The following is an 11981-nucleotide window of genomic DNA, read 5'->3' as shown; positions in this document are numbered from 1 at the left end:
AATAAGAGAATTTATTTAGTTAAAAATGTATTTCTGTCACATGGGAGGGCACAGGGCGATGTCTGCCGGCCTTTTCTCCTGGCTTCTGGATCCCAGTGGCTTTTCCCAGCATGATTCCCACCTGCATTTCCAGACATCTGGGCTTCACTGCAAGCGTGGAGATGAGGTATACTGAGCTGCTGAGCTTTCTTCTGACCTCTCTCTTTTAAGCCTCCAGCTAAATGATGGAGGTTTAACTCCATCATTGTGGAAGGCACTCCCCTTAGCCAACCACAAATGTAATCAGCCATCGATGAATTTCACATTCTGATGATTTATGTCCACAGAAACAGAACAATGGGGCATCATCACCTGGTCAAGTTGACACCTGAACCTAACTACCACATACAGTTAACAGATGTAGCGACAAACTAGGAAAAACATAGCTCAATCATTTAGTATTATGCTAGAAAAGCTATTGGAGTGAGTAGTTGGTGAACAAATAATATTATCCATTACCTTTGGTTTCCACAAGCTTATATTCTTATTAGTTTGAGAGGTGAATATTACATGTATGAAAACATATCAGTGGACATGTATTCTTCAAAAATCCAAGATGAGTTTTGAAAACAATCATTGGTATAGATTTGTTCCTTTAGCAATTGTATGTAATATAAACACTTTCTAGTCACATAAAATTATATAAACCAAATTCCATAACTTTGAACAGGTTTATATGAAATCTGTTAAACGACATTTGAAACTAGTTTTTTTTTTCCACTTTTTCTTCTTCTGCTGTGTTGAATATTGAATTTAATAGGAAGATGATAAATTAACACCTGGGAGTGTGGGCGATGTTTTTTTCTTTTCCAACACATAATCAGAGTTTTAACAGTTTCACTCAGCAATTGGTCTGCCAAATTCTATTTCTATTTTTATTTTTTAGGCTGTAACATTTACTCATTTTGTAAGAAACTGCTGACATTTAAACTAATAAAGATTAATATTTAACTATTCTTTTAGATGTTGCACTTTTTAATTTTGGATTCTAAACATTGGCTATCTGGAATAATAAGTCCCAACACATAGACTATTTGGAATAATTTAAAACACAACCATTACAGTTGTAAAGTTGAATTTTAATGCCTTTTGGAATTGCCATAGATCTGTATAATCAAAACCTTGACCTATATAACTACTAGATTTCCTTTACATTTTTTCCTGATTCTGAGTCCAGTATTATTTTTCAGATTATTCAATTCACATTTATTTATATATGTGTATAAGAGACTCTGTCTCTTAGAAACTTTATGACCTTACCAAGCTAATTTACCCAAGGTAATTATAAAGTGCTCCTCATAAGCAGTAAATCATAAAGTCATGTGTAATGCTCAAGAGGAAGGTTGGACACATAGAAAAGCCTTTGCAAAGAGCAACTGTTATTTTTTATTTTATTATATGCTATGTGTTCAATTAGGTGCTGGTTTAGAACTGTGTGTACTCCAGGAAATCATATTCTAAAAGTTAATCCATTCCTGTGGGTATAGACCTATTGTAAGGAGGATCTTTTGATGAAGCTACTTCAGTTAAGGTATGACCCACCTTACTCAGATCTTAATCCTCTTACTGAAGCTCTTTGTAAGTGGGATGACTACAGAGACAGAGAGAGAGAATGAAAGAAAGCCACGGAAGCAAGAAGCCAAAAACATGGAAACCCAGAAGAGAAGGGAGATACTAGCAGACACTGCCATGTGCTCTGTCATATGGCAGTGGGTCTTCAGGACAAAGCATTCCTCTGATGAGGCCTTGATTTGGACATTTTTCTCAGCCTCAAAACTATAACCTAAGAAATTCCCATTGTTAAAAGCCAACCTATTTCATGATATCTGCCTTCAGCAGCCTAGCAAACTAAAACAAATTGTGTCCTCTAGAAAGACACATTCAAGTTGTAACCCCTGAACCCTTGAATGTGACTTTATTTAGAAATTGAGTTTTCAAAGTATGATTAGTTAAGATGAGGCCAAAGTAGATTTAGGGTGGGCCCGAATCCAATATGACTGGTGTTCTTTATAGGAAGGGGAAAATGAACACAAACATGTGAGGAGGAAACATCACGTGACAATGGAGGCAGACGTTGAAGTGATGCATCTATGAGCCAAGAAATGACTAAGATTGGTGGTAGATGACCAAATCTACAGGCTAATAAATGAGCCAAGGCAGCATTCTTTCAGACAGGTTTCAGATTGAGGTTGGATCTATTGACATCTTTATTTCATATTTCTAAGCCTCCTATACATTTCTGTGGTTTTAAGCCATCTAGTTTGTGGTAATTTGTTATAACAGTCCTAGAAAACTAAAGCACCACATATCAAAACATATTCTCAACATTTTTGCAACCCTCAAGTCATCTCTGATGTGCTTGTGTTTCCATAAAAAAGGAAGCCAGTTTCCTCCACAGGCCCTTGTAGCAGGATGTAGCCTCTACTGATTGAGTATGGATTGTTGTTTCTTTTAGTCTCAACAGGTAAATTTTTGTCATCAACCACAGAAAGTCCAATGATATTTGTGGCACCATGTACGGACTGAATTTAATCAAAATTGCTTCTTTCAGTTTCTCATCAAACATACAATATTCTTGCCCTCATTCCACCCCCTCATAAAATAGACAAACAGACGGAAATTTTGGCATGCCACTTCCAGAAGCATGTTTTTAAATTCACGCTATTTTTGTATTTTTTTTTCCTTACTGACATTTATCATTATTGCATACTTGAGATCCCTAGGCACTGGAACACTGAGCTATTTAATAATTACAAAACCAAGTACAATATGTTATTTTTACTCCTAATCTGCAAATGAAAAAACTGGAGTCCTAAGGAATTTTTGTAAATTCTCCAGAATCACACAGGTAGTCTTTATGAGCAAGTTGTTATACCTATGCCACTTATCTTTGATGAAAATGGGACATTAGGAGAAGGTTCAAATTAAATACCTATTATTTAATTGCATAGAATAAACTCAGTTCTTGACTTCTGTTTGAGGAAAAAATGTGTAGTCCTAGCCTTTGAAATATGAGTTGTCTCTTATAGTTTCACCAGTTAATAATTTAGATAGCACAATTGTCCATCCAGATACTTTTCCATGAGTAGATATGGAGTAAAATTTTTGTATATAAGCTACTCAGTGTGTCATTTCCCACAGGTACTGGGAAACTTTAGACAATGGAGAGGAAAGGTTCTGGAGTTGTTACCATTCAGATTAAACCCATATGATTTTTTGTAATTACTAACAAGGTAAGTGTAACACCAAAATATATATGAATTATATGTATCAATCCATTTTAATTATATAATTTAAAAAACATAAGTATTTTAAAACATTTATTTATTAAGTATTGCTATATAATAATCAGTAGCCTTGTTGAATGATGTATCCAGGAATATGTGAAAGAGTGCATCAACCTAGACTTCAAAAACAAATGCCCATTATAACATTGCATATAAGGTCATATATTTCTGGACAGTGTGGAAAGGTAGGATGAGAAAGGGAAGAAGGGTGGATATGAAGAAGAAGGGAAATAAAATTTGTTGAGCAGTATGTTAGTTTGCTAGGAATTTTGTAACAAAGCACCATAAACTGGATGGCTTATCTCGCAGTTCTGGAGGCTAAAACTTGGAAATCAAGGTGTTGGTAGGACCTTGTTCCATCTGAAACCTGGGGAGGGAAAAATCCTTCCATCCTTCTTCCTAGATCCTGGTGTTTTTTGGTCAATCCTTGGGCTTCAATCTCTGCTTCCATCTTCACTTGGCATTCTCCTCTATGTCTGCCAATTTGTGTCCAATTCCTCCCTTCTTAAAAGGACACCAGTCATTTTAGTTTAGGGCCAACCATAATTTAGTTTGACCTCATCTTAACTAATTACATATCCAAAGAACTTATCCACAAATAAAGTCACATTCACAGGACCTGAAATTAGGACTTGAACATGTCTTTTTCATGGGCATAATTCAACCCTTAACAAACCATATTCATGAAATATCTAGCAGTTTCACATGTTCTATCCAAGTTACTTTTCTCACAATACTAAATATTGAATCCATATAACAGATGAAGGAATTTTATACTAACAGAAGAGAGTAAATAACTCAAAATCACCAATAAGAAATGTGAAGAAAACTTTAATAGCTAGAGAAAAAGGCAAGAGGTATAAGGAGAAAGAGAAATTGTTGATTGGTAATTGCTTTTGTACTTATCTGTTTTAAATATTTCAGAGTAAATCAACTATTTAATTTCTATTTCAAACACCTTGATTTCAGAGTCAGAAAATAAAAATAGAAAGTCTAACAAATGAGAGCTTACAAATACGTTGATAACTGAGGGGTTTAACTGTCACAAATGCAAATTCTTGAAGTAAAATCCATTATATTTACATAATTTGAAAATTTAGCAAAACACGAAATATGAGTTTTTCTAAGCTACAGTGGGTGGTGATAGGAAAACATTCATAATATTGTCCAATTTTAAAAAGCTTCATGAAGAAGGTAGCAGTTCATGAATTATGCATTCATTTTAAAAGAGGTGCTTAATCCAGAGGAAAATACCAGGTGTATGTACCTGTATGAAATAACTCACAGTTTTGGGTAGGAAGGCAGTGAGTAGGACTTAAATATTAGATGATAATCATTAAGAGATAGGTAGTGATATTCCTTATTTGCTTTTTAATAAGTGAATGAATAACAAGCTGACGATTTGCCCATTTAACTTTCTAGAAATTACAGGTTTTGGAACAGATTTTTAGTTTCAGTATATAGTTTCTGGGAATTAGTCCCAGAATGATATATGATCAGGAAGACTCTTTATCTTTACTTTTTTTCCTTAATTAAATATAAACCTACTTCTTAAATACAAGTTTTATAGACAAAAAACAAAGTCATATATTAAAAGAAGTAACAATATTGGAGAAAGGCACTGTTTCTATTTCTATGCCACACATAATTTGTTGGCACTGCCAACTAATAACATGCACATAATCCCAGAGCCCCTGCGGGATAAATTGGCACATAGCATAGACTGTTGATAATCATGGCTGACATGTGCTTCCAGATATTTGGTATCTAAAGCTACGATGTGTGTTTGTTAGCTAGTCAGCCATAGTCATGGTGGGAAGAATGTAGGAAAACCAAGAACAGGGAAAGTCTTAATTTAGAGAAATTACCTGATATTTGTAAACTCGTTGGAAACAAATTTTCCTTTAAATGTATCTGTAGGCATTGGCTTCTTGTTTCAGAACTTCTCCCCTTTTTCAGCTTTATCGAGTTTCATTTCTCTAGAAACGACAGCAAAGATTCTTTATCATGGCCAAGATCTATAATTTGAAAATCTAGTGGCAGCTCCTTGTGACATGTTGTAAGTTCTTTAATTCTTGCTATTTTTGAGCTGTTTGGTTGTTGTTGTTGTTGCTTTTTCATCTGGCAATAGATGGCTATAAATAAATGAATGAATGGATGGATGAATGAATGGAATGCTAGATGAGGCTATGATTTTTTTTTTTTTTTGCTTCAGATAAGGGCTATTAGTGTCTAGTAGTACTCTGTCTGATGTGGCATGCTGGAAACTTCATTACATTTCTCATAGTTGGATTTCTCCTCCTTTTCTGTGTTTCAGGGTGAAATCATCTTGTTAATAACATCCCTTGTCACTAGCTTTTAGGCATGCTACAAGTTTTCTTCTTTATGAACAGTTAATGTCAAGTACAATTTTGACTGCATGAAGAATTAATTGCCTTTTAAATGTGTTCTAGTGATGTTATATATGTGTGCTTAAATTCTTGTTATTAGATACATCATAGACTTTTCTATGTAAAAATTATTTCTTAAGCATTTCTTGTAAAAAATATTCTCTAACAACATTGAAAAGAGTGCATGAAAAATTCAGGAGTTAATCATCAAAGATGTATGCCGACAAGATAAAAAAGTTCAAGTAGTCTTGGAGACCATTGTTCATTCTGTCAAGGAAAGGCCATCACTATGAGCACTGTAGGCTATATAATATGGGCCATTTTTATTAGTCTCAGCTAAAAACTTTATCAGGTTTCTGTTTTTCTAGCTCAGTGAAATGTAATGAGAGGTTTTTATTGTTTCAAGACATAGCAGTAGTCCGTCAATAATTTATCACTATTATCTTAGGCTGATGCGGGAAATATTTCTTGCAGTGTTACATTAGTAGTGTTACATTACATTATTACATTTGAAAACAGAAGATTTTCAATGGAAAGCGTTTCTCTTATATAGACTTTGCTGAGCGCTCAGTGTTCATTTTTTAAAAAGCTACTATTTTAGAAGCGCAACTCTACAAGATCATTGTGCATATTAGAGACACGTTTAATATAATGCATGCAACTTTTAATTTAAATTGATTTACTCCTTTACTATAATAGAAATCTTATTTCTCTAAAAACAACCAGAAAATGTAATATGGTTTAAGTGAAAAAGATAAATGGCTCATGCATCTGCATTTGGAGATATCTAATCTTAATATTTGTGTTCACCCTATCAGAATTCTTCAGTGCATATGTATGCATTCATTTTTTATTTTAATAGTTATAATCATGCTTCCAATGGTATTTTTATCCTAATTTATTTATTTGAATTATATAGCAGCATGTTTATATAAATAAATTCATTTATATGTTGCTATTTTACATGGCTAATAGAGGTCCATCTTAAAGATTTAGATCTTTCATTCAATTCCCAACTAGATTACTTCTAGTGTTTCCACTATCACATATAATGCTACACTAAATATCCTTGTAGCAAAACATTTGTATATGTCCCTAATCATGTCCTTAGGATAATTACTAAAAATGGAGCTGCTGGATATTAATAGCTACCACCCATATGTGCCAGGTATCCTTAGTTTTTACATCTACTGTCTCCAAGATGAACGTGCTTTTATCACCTCCATATTAAATATGAGGCAACAGCAAAAGCGTAGCAGGTTTAAGTAACTTGCCCTAGGCTGCACAGCTACTGAAGAAACCCTGTCTGTGCTGTTAGTTACTGTACTTTATAAAAGAACATCAAGGGGGATTCAGTGGTAGAATGCTTGCCTTTCATGCGGGAGACCCAGGTTCAATACCCAGACCATGCACCACACCCCTGAAAAAAAAGAACATCAAGGAATATGTATTTCCTTGCTAAATTGCTTATTATTGCTAAAACGTTCATTATTGCTAAATTGTTCCCAAGTCACACCAGAATGATCCTCATGATAATGAATAAGTATTGCTTTTCTATAAAGATTGCTTTGTTTCCTTAAGAATTCACAAAATATAATATGCTAAGGACCAAATCTTCATTGTTTTACTAGCTGACAAGAAGTAAGCTTGAGTAGTTGATATCCAGCCATACTGAAGTTTGTAAAATTTAACATTCCATTCAACTTACTGAACTTTCATATTTCTATTTTGACTAGGAATTGAGATAAAAGTCCAGGTTAATATGTTCTTGATGGTCCTGAAAGATGATTTATGTTGTAAGGACTGTAGCATAGCATAGGCTGATGTGATTTTACCAGGAACTTTTTCCCATAATCTATCCTTATAATTTCACATGAACACAGCCTGATAATGTGTATGTGTGTACCAAATTCTGTGCTTCCACCTATCTATTTTTTTTAATTACTTAACTAAAGTGAAAGGAATGCACAGAAGTCTATTAAAATGAGACTGCACTACTAATCTTGAATTTTTGGCAAACTTCATTTTTGGAAAGAAGATGAATGAAGCACATCAGTCTAACTTCAAAGGACTCCTGTGTAGTATAAATATGAAGGTGTCAAGATAAACCGGATTGATATTAAACTGTACACTTCACTAGTCTACTTGGAGAAAGATCTAAAAGCACAACTTATCTCTAGAACTTCAGTAACTTGAAATTATTCCAGAATGCATCATTTATAATTGCCAATAAATTAGTAATCTGGTATATTAAAGTATTTGATATGGATAACTTTTTAAAAACCATATACACAAGTCTTACTTTGAAAAGTTGTGGAAAGAAAATATCAGATATTTTCATAGGTTAAGAAAAAAGAAGAAAGTTCAAAACTCAAGTATTTGAAAAGATTTGTTAGTTTAGATTTTCAGTAAAAACAACTCTTCATGAAGGAAAGCAATACTTTGAAATAAATATATATATATTTGAAACATCATCTTGTTTTAAAAGTAGGTCCCTGTCTCTTCTTAGTACATAATTCAATTTTAATTACTTTTTTTATTGTATAACAGCATATATACAAAGCAAAGAAAGGAGAAAACAATTTTCAAAGCACTCTTCAACAGGTAGTTACATAATTCAATTTTATTCTAAGGATGTTTCCATGTGAAGGACAACCCAGACTCATTTACAATTTAAAGACTGCTATTTCATCAAATGATAGTTTTGACTTTTAGAAGCTATGAAACCCATTGTTCTAGAAATAACTTGAGAGATTTGTTTAAGTGTATCTAAATTTCAATTGCTGTCATGCTCAACTTTACTCTTTTTTAGCTATTAGACCATCTATTGTCCATTTCATTCCCTAAATGAAATAGAAAAAAATTAGAAGAAAAGGGTCATTTCGTAGTCTCCTTTCCTAGAGAATAGGTAAAGAAGACAACAATGCATTAAATGGGTGTCCTTTGGGAGGGCAAAGTTAATAAAAGGGATACAGTAATCAAATTACTTTATATTTGTATTCTACTGAGCATTTCAATTCCAACAGATTTGTACTAGGTGTAAAAATATTGTTTCAATTAATGCAGACTACCCTGGTTTTTCATCAATAAATTTAAAAGAAAAGATTTGCTTTTCTTTTTATGATGATCAATTTCAACCCTCCCTCATTTTGGTAATCAAGCTGATTACCATCAGGTCCACAATTGCCCATTTTAAACTGAATGGGTGCTATGTTTCATTGCCATATTCGTGTAGGACAAAATCAGACCAGTATAGTGGATCTGACCTGTATAGGAGGTACTTTTGGTGCCCTGCTCAGATCCCCTCTCGAGGCTAGTGAACCTGTCCTTCAGCTGCTGTGAGTGCTGGCTGTCAGCAGCACAAATCTGCATCTTACCTCAGAGTATTGACCTCTGCTAATGGGAACTGCCTAGCACAGAAAAGTCTAGGAAGTTTCTCTTCTTTTCCAATACCAGTCAGCCTGCGGACAATTCAGTGGTTCCATTCAGACTTGAGATTTCCCCTTAGAAATTTAGGCCCGCATCTTTGTCCAGCTTGTTCCTTGACTATTCTCCTTCCTTTATTCCTTCCCATGCACCATCTGAGAGCACTCCCTCAATATACCATTTCCTCAAGAATTTAATTCTCCATCTCTGCTTCTACCGATCTTAATCTAAGACAACCTGGTATCTTCATTAAAAAACAAAGACGTGGTGCCAGTTGACATTGAAATTACCATTTTTCAGTGTAAAGTTTAGGACTTTATTAATGATTAGGATTTTACCCATTAATGTATGATGGAAATTTTTAAATTATGGGTTCGGAGTATTGCTATTTTTTAGAAGTTGTTGATTTGTATATAAAGTTAATGCTGCAGCCAAAAAAAAGTAATAATGAAAATGCTTTCAGAGTATTCTTTTGAAAAGTTACATTTTTTAATCTGTTAAAAAAAAAGTTTAATCTTTCCCCACCATGGGAGTAATGGAATTTAAGAGTACTAAGCATGATTGCCAAGTTTTCATAGAACAATGAATATGAAGAAAACCCAAGTTCTTCCATAAGCTTGCTGGGTTGCTTCAGTGTTTTCCTCTGCTCAAATGATACTGACTGTTGTCCTTATTGAAGAGGAAATAAGTATGTGCTCGGAGCCTCCCAGACAGCCATCCATCATTCTCTCATGCAAAAGATAGAACCCCTGTGCCAGCGCACAAAACCCATGGCAGCTACAGTAGCAGAAAATCAATAGACTCTATTAGAAAACTCAGAGGCTAATCAGAACCCAGTCTCCAGGCATGATGTACTCTAAGAGAAGCATTGCTTTAGGACATAACTCAATTCTCTGAACACCACAGACTGCAGCTTAATTCAAGCATTTAGGGAGAAAATGAAGGTCTTTAAAATATACATTGTGTTCTTTATTGCCTCCCAGAGAAGCTTCAGTGCATTACTGTAATGAATAATGATAACATACATTCTTAAAAACTGATGTTAGCTCAGTCATTATGCCTAAATAGAATGAGAGGTCCTGCTGTGTGAAACAATGAGATGTCATTAGTAAGCAGCATTTCTGCTAAAAGGAGGATGCATACTGTTACTTGTTAAACACACTATTAATATTTGTAAAGGTAAATGACAATTGGCTCTTTATTTTCATTGGTAGCTGATTTCGCTGACATGTTTTAGCTTGCTATTAACTCTAAGAGAAGATATGTAGCTAGATTGAAATATATTGTGTGGCAAATTTCCAGTCAGTTGAAAATTGACACTGAATAATAAAAATGCCTTTAAGTTAAATTATTCAAAAATATAAGACTAAACAATACCTTATTTGAAGATAAGGTATAATGTTCCCCCTTCCTTGAGAATTGGAATACATCATCTTGCAATCTTTATAAATTGTATCTAGAATAAGCAGAACATATATCTAATTCAAGTATTTCTGCCATTGTGGAGATAGAGAATTTCTATAAGAATTGCATCATCAATATGGATCTATAATATCATATCCAGCTTCTCTTTATTTCCCTACGTATTTTTGACATGTTTAAATGATCAACAAGTCTTCAAGAATAGATTTGCATTACTTTTGCTAATGGAATATATTCCAGCATAAGTCTGAATTGCATATAACATACTCAGAGTTGAGTATTAAAGGAACATTTTTGTTTTTAATGGACCCCTGATTTTACTTTAGTTAGGTTAACAACTTGATTTTAAATATTGCATAAATATATATACTTGCTGAAAAAGATATGAAATGTCAGGGTCAATTTGAATCTAATAATCCTTGCAAAATGAAAACAACATCATGAAAACTGAAGCCCACTTGGAAACAAAAGCTAATTAAGATTTTTTTTTAATGCCCCAGAGAAAGAAGTATACAGAGAACAGTCACAGTTGGTTTAAGATTGGCAACTCTGTCGGATGTGACAGCACATTCAGCTCATCCCACGCTGACACAATTCAGCATCTGGGATGATAATTATTAGACTCAAGAACACTTCTTGGAAATTTTCCATGGATTAGAGTGCTTACAAAAGCATGTTTTCTTGAATTACCATAGTTCAGTATGTTAATAAATGCTTTATCAACATTTATTTATAATTTTGCCTCAGAGTTATAGCAATCTTGACATTCAAAAAAGAGGGAGATAGTAGGTTTAAATAAATAATATTTCTAAAAATATCAAATTTTTGTTTTCCTTTTTAAAAATTCTTATAACGTAAAACCATATGAAAACTCAAAATTCTGTATCCATTATTTCTGTGGGACCATACTGGTAAACTCATAAATAAGATATGGGAGAGGGTCTAATTTTAGTATAAGTAGTTGGTCTTAATATTTTAACTTACTATTATTATTATTTTTTACCATCTAGTGGTTTTGTAAGTATTCTTTAAGGCTTTTAAATCCAGTTTCAGAAATATTTATATACGTAGCATCCCAATGTATTATTCATGACAAATATATATTTGATAAATTATTTTTGACCTGAACAAGAAAATAAGTCCAACTTGAAGTTACCATAGACAGTTGTTCAGATGAATTCTTTTATATACTAAAAATGGTTGAATCCATTTTCTTTTCTGTCTGTGAGCTAATACAAGGTAAGGTAAGGAGAAGATCCAACCACTATATGACCTTGAGCAAGTTACTTCGGTGTCTTCATCTATGCAATGGCTACAATAGTACAAACTCCATCCTTCACAGAGCTGCTGTGTAGAGTAAATGTCTCAATATACTGAAAGCCCTTTGGATAGTACCTGGCACTAATTTATCATTAGC

The 11981-nt window shown here is 33.5% G+C and overlaps 1 long non-coding RNA gene across 1 annotated transcript in view; it reads right to left on the bottom strand.

The window, feature by feature from the left end:
• Nucleotides 1-11981, bottom strand: part of LOC143668487 (uncharacterized) — a 34716-nt gene continuing 22735 nt past the window's right edge. The window contains exons 4-6 of the long non-coding RNA XR_013168471.1: nt 10520-10598; nt 5195-5305; nt 1-147 (exon numbers count right to left, since the gene is read on the bottom strand). This is a non-coding gene — a long non-coding RNA (uncharacterized LOC143668487). The remainder of the gene's footprint in view (nt 148-5194; nt 5306-10519; nt 10599-11981) is intronic.

Source organism: Tamandua tetradactyla, chromosome 24, assembly GCF_023851605.1.
Source record: "Tamandua tetradactyla isolate mTamTet1 chromosome 24, mTamTet1.pri, whole genome shotgun sequence".
Lineage (NCBI taxonomy): Eukaryota > Metazoa > Chordata > Mammalia > Pilosa > Myrmecophagidae > Tamandua > Tamandua tetradactyla.
Note: the sequence above shows the minus strand (reverse complement) of the source record. Positions and strands in the feature narration are given on the sequence as shown.